Raw genomic sequence first — 6,000 nt, forward strand, 5'->3', positions numbered from 1 at the left:
GTTCCTTCCTCTCTTTTTGGTCTGTTTCCTTCTCTGTAAAAAGAGGGCGTTGGAAGACATGATGTTCAGGGTTCCTTCTCATTCTAATATCCTATGATTTTGAAGGTCCCTCACCTACCATTGCAGGAATGCAGATGTGACAGCAAGTGACACATTATTGGAAGTTCTTGCATACTTGTCCAACAGTTCAGAGAGATTTCTATTTTTCAAGCCAAGGACAAAATCCCTGAAGGTTTGTCACATGGAAGAAGGGGCCTACTTGTTCTGTTTGACTCCAGGGGGTGGGGTTGGGGGCAGAAGTAGGACAAAGAAGTGACAGATGCCTTTGGGGGATTGAATCTCAACTCAACTGTCAAAAAGAATTTTCTAACAATGAGAGCTGTCCATAATGGCACAGTCCACCTCCTAAGGTAATCAAAGGAAATTAGCAAAGGCTGCTAGCACTAAATGAACACTCACTGATCCTTCCTAAAAGCCTATGATTTTAAGAAACTTAGAAGAACTCAAGGAGAGGCAGATGTCTTCAGCAGCAGGCAATGCCCTTAAAGCAATGGATGTGAGAGGTACTTTGGACTCTTTCTTTCTTGAGCAGCAACCATGATCTAAATTCTTGTTTCCATTACAACTCCATTCCAAAGCCATTGAACCCAAATCATCTGCTTTTGCTACAAAGGATGGCAGTGCTAACTAAGAAAATTTTTCTAAACTGACTACATCTAGGAATTTCTCTTGAGAAACAAGGAAGACTGAGACCTGAAGAGATTTCATGCCTAGATAAGACTAGTGAGCTCCAAGCACATAGGAATAATCTTTTTTCTTGGATCCCACTTCCTCCATACTCATTGGAAAGGATGTAGGACCCAGGATGACCCAGATGGTTTACTAACCACAACTCCGCATCAGAAAAGAAATCCAAGACCTGGGAGGACTTTGTGATTTTTGAAAGTATTATGGACTGGTTAGGGCCCAAACCCAAGATTTTCTCTAACCACAGCTGTTCTTCAAGTTCCAGGAATCTTAGTTGAGGTCTCTAGGTCAGCCTAGCACCTCACACAAGGAGCTATTTCCCTTTGCTGCTGCCAGCAGCAAATAGCTCTTCACCCAAACCACTCCCAAGAGCAGGACATCTTTTTTCAAAGGAAGAGGATGGAAGGCTGTGCCACAAATTCTCTGACTCCCATTGTTAAACAAAAGCAGCCTTTGGGAAAATGAAAACAATATGATTAAGACATGACCTTTCTACCCACTTCTTCACCCCTGCAAAGTCCTCAAGATGAACAAATGGTCTTTCCTTCTGCTTCCCATTCAAACACTACCCTGAGTCTCAAACCTGAGTCATCTCTCAGTGTCAAGGAAGCTAGTAAGTATGGAAATCACCCAAGCCTATCCCAGCAACCTAGCATTGTGCAGTGGAACCAAGAGGCATGAGATCTGGGTAATAGTTCCATCTCTGCTACCACCTTGCTGGATAGGCTTGGACAAGTCACTTTGTTCCTGTAAAATGAGGTCAGCTTTCATGTCCCTTCCAGATCTAAGGATTCCTTGACTATGAGCTCATGTGAATTTGGGGATTTATTTGCCTCTCAGAAGACAAAAAATACCCACAGATGTCAACTTTCACTTACAAAGCCCTGATTCGTGGCTCCTGGGACATTTTGTAGGTTGAAAAGAAAAAGTACTGAGATGAGTTAAACTTTATGGTTTTAAACCTGTTTTTGAAACTATGAATTACAGCAGCAAGGTGTAGTTGGAAAACCTTGGACTGGAGACCAAGGGCCTGGACTGTGTTCTACCACTAACAAGTTGTGTGTCCTTGTTACTTTCCCTCTCTGGGTCTCAGTCTCCTCCTCTATAAAATAAAGAGACTGGAGCAGACAATCATTTAGGGCCCTCTCAGCTCTGACAGTCTCTTTCCTAAGGTCCCTTCCAGGTTTGACATTCCATATTTTATATCTTAGTGTCTTTCAGCTCTGACATTCTTTGTTCTAAGCTCCCTCCCAGCTCTGACATTCTCTCTTCTAAGGACTCTCCCAGCTCTGACATTCTCTGTTCTAAGGGCCCTCCCAGTTCTGACATTCCCTGTTCTAAGGACTCTCCCAGCTCTGACATTCTCTGTTCTAAGGTCTCTCCCAGCTCTGACATTCTCTGTTCTAAGGGCCCTCCCAGTTCTGACATTCTCTGTTCTAAGGTCTCTCTCAGCTCTGACATTCTCTGTTCTAAGGTCTCTCCCAGCTCTGACATTCTCTGTTCTAAGGGCCCTCCCAGTTCTGACATTCTCTGTTCTAAGGTCTCTCCCAGCTCTGACATTCTCTGTTCTAAGGGCCCTCCCAGTTCTGACATTCTCTGTTCTAAGAACTCTCCCAGCTCTGACATCCTCTGTTCTAAGGGCCCTCCCAGTTCTGACATTCTCTGTTCTAAGGTCTCTCTCAGCTCTGACATTCTCTGTTCTAAGGTCTCTCTCAGCTCTGACATTTTCTGTTCTAAGGTCTCTCCCAGCTCTGACATTTTCTGTTCTAAGGGCCCTCCCAGTTCTGACATTCTCTGTTCTAAGGTCTCTCCCAGCTCTGACATTCTCTGTTCTAAGGGCCCTCCCAGCTCTGACATTCTCTGTTCTAAGGTCTCTCCCAGCTCTGACATTCTCTGTTCTAAGGGCCCTCCCAGCTCTGACATTCTCTGTTCTAAGGTCTCTCCCAGCTCTGACATTTTCTGTTCTAAGGTCTCTCCCAGCTCTGACATTCTCTGTTCTAAGGTCTCTCTCAGCTCTGACATTCTCTGTTCTAAGGGCCCTCCCAGCTCTGACATTCTCTGTTCTAAGGTCTCTCCCAGCTCTGACATTCTCTGTTCTAAGGGCCCTCCCAGCTCTGACATTCTCTGTTCTAAGGTCTCTCCCAGCTCTGACATTCTCTGTTCTAAGGGCCCTCCCAGTTCTGACATTCTCTGTTCTAAGGTCTCCCAGCTCTGACATTCTCTGTTCTAAGGTCTCTCCCAGCTCTGACATTCTCTGTTCTAAGGTCTCCCAGCTCTGACATTCTCTGTTCTAAGGTCTCTCTCAGCTCTGACATTCTCTGTTCTAAGGTCTCCCAGCTCTGACATTCTCTGTTCTAAGGTCTCTCTCAGCTCTGACATTCTCTGTTCTAAGGTCTCCCAGCTCTGACATTCTCTGTTCTAAGGGCTCTCTCAGCTCTGACATTCTCTGTTCTAAGGTCTCCCAGCTCTGACATTCTCTGTTCTAAGGTCTCTCTCAGCTCTGACATTCTCTGTTCTAAGGTCTCTCCCAGCTCTGACATTCTTTGTTCTAAGGGCTCTCCCAGCCCTGACATTCTCTGTTCTGAAGCCCCTCATAGCTCTGACACTCTGTGATCAATGGGTTTCTCCAATTCTGATACTCTGTGTTCTAAGTTCCTTCCATTTCTTACATTCAATACTTTTGATATCCATTTTCCAGCCCTGTCTCTCACTGTCATTAAGTTCATCCAATCTTCAAGAAATCACATCACTCTCTGAGGGAATAAGTCCCAAGATGAATATTCAGTTAGACAAAATAGTAGGTTTTACTAAAACAAAGACACTCTTTTTTTTATCAGTTCTCTCAACCCAAACTAGAATGAAACCTAGGTTAACAGCCACCATTTTCAAATCTTCTCAAGGAAGATTTCCTTCGTAGTTTCCAAAAATAAGACAGATATCAACATTCATTTAGGTTCTTGCACCCACATGCCCAGAAGGAGACAGAGTAGGGTCAGGTAACTGTCCAACCTTGCTACCATACCCTAAGACAGTGATGGGCAACCTTTTGAGCTTGGTGTGTCAAAATTCCCCAAAAAACCCAAGCGTAACTTGGGTGGTGTGTCACTTTGAGAAAAAAAAAAAAACATCCTTCTCGGCATGCAGCCCCATACTTCTCTGTATGCGACCACATATGGCCATGTGTCATCAAAAATGGCTATGTGTGTCAGTGCTGACACATGTGTCATAGGTTCACCATCATGGCCCTAAGAAGATATGCAAGCAATTTCAGATTGAGATAGCATTGACTAACATTCAAATCCCACCTCAGATGCTTACTAAGTACATATCCTGGGTATATCATTCAACCTCCCTATGCCTCAGTTTCCTCTTCTATAAGATGAGTCAAGTTGGGCTCAATGGCTTCTGAGGTCCCCCCCCTCTCTAAACCTATGATCCCAAGTTCCAAGGTCTATAAGCAAAAGGCCATGAAAGCAAAGAGGCTCCAGCAAACTTGTGTCAATGAAAACATCTACGTCTGACCATTTTTTGCCAACTTCATGAAAATGGGAATTGGTGGATTCTGAAACATTTCAGAAATAAAAGCTATCTTGCCCCTTACCACAGCTACCAGTGACTTTGGGCTCTTGGAGGCTGGGCCCTCAGAACCCAAGCCCTGGTAAGTGCTCCCAAGCCAGAAAAGGCTTTGAAGGCTCAGCCTGGATGGTCAATTTTTCAGCTTCACAGACTTGTTTTATGAAGAAAATGTTTGGATAACTTTAAAATATGGAATCATGTTGCCTGTAGAGAAACAGGAATCTTTTGCAGGCTCTTTCCTAAGGAAGTAAACTTGGGCTCAAGTGAAAACACTGTCAACTAGGAGATGATTTTTGGTTTAGCCATGGAAACTCATAAAGACTACCTGCTAAGGTAAAAAGGAACTGAATTGGCCTGAGTAGAAGAAAGCCCAGATCTCTGAAGTAGTAAAACCCAAGGAAAGTCTAAAAGGCTATGTCTACACCTCATAGAGTCATGACATTTGGAGCTAGCCATACTGTTAGAACATAAGCCACAGATTCTCGGTACTGAAAGGGACCTTAAGAGTCTTCTAATCAAACATCCTCTTTCTTCAGTTGAAGAAACTGACATCCAGAGATGGTGAGTTGCCCAATATCATACAGGTCAACAACAGTTCCAGTGCTCCAAATATGGGCTCTTTTCCACTATTCTGTGCTGCTCTTCAAGGACTGAAGAAATAGGGTTTATAGCATCTTGCCATATCTATAATTCAGGCTAATTCATACTCATTATCCTTTACTGTTTGACATGATCAACTAAACTAGTTCTCTTCTTGTGACATTCTGAATTCTTTATTCTAAGGAATCTTTTCACTCAGACATTCTCTGTTGTTCTAAGGCCTCTCCCAACTCTGACATCATCTGTTCTTAGATTCCTGAGTTCTGAGTTCTGACATTCTTGGTTCTAAGAGCCCTCCCAGCTCGGACATTCCATGTTCTAAGGGTCCTTCTACTACTGTCTTAAGGGCCTTCCTAGATCTGACATTCTGTGTTCTAAGGACCATCCCAGCTTGGACATTCCCTATTCTAAGGCCTTTTACAGCAATGACAGCCTATGTTCTAAATTCTAGGATTCCTTCAAGCTCTGACATCCCCTTGTTCTGACATTTCATATTCTGAGATCCCTCTTAGCTCTAACATTGTGTGTTCTAAGGTCCCTCCCAACTCGAACATTCCCTATTCTAAGGCCTTTTACAGCGATGACAGCCTATGTTCTAAATTCTAGGATTCCTTCAAGCTCTGACATCCCCTTGTTCTGACATTTCATATTCTGAGATCCCTCTTAGCTCTAACATTGTGTGTTCTAAGGTCCCTCCCAACTCGAACATTCCCTATTCTAAGGCCTTTTACAGCGATGACAGCCTATGTTCTAAATTCTAGGATTCCTTCAAGCTCTGACATCCCCTTGTTCTGGCATTTCATATTCTGAGATCCCTCTTAGCTCTAACATTGTGTGTTCTAAGGTCCCTCCCAACTCGAACATTCCCTATTCTAAGGCCTTTTACAGCGATGACAGCCTATGTTCTAAATTCTAGGATTCCTTCAAGCTCTGACATCCCCTTGTTCTGGCATTTCATATTCTGAGATCCCTCTTAGCTCTAACATTGTGTGTTCCAAGGTCCCTCCCAGCTCAGATATTCCCTATTCTAAGGTCTTTTACAGCAATGACAGCCCATGTTCTAGATTCTAAGATCCC

This window comes from Monodelphis domestica, chromosome 3, assembly GCF_027887165.1.
Source record: "Monodelphis domestica isolate mMonDom1 chromosome 3, mMonDom1.pri, whole genome shotgun sequence".
NCBI classification, from domain to species: domain Eukaryota; kingdom Metazoa; phylum Chordata; class Mammalia; order Didelphimorphia; family Didelphidae; genus Monodelphis; species Monodelphis domestica.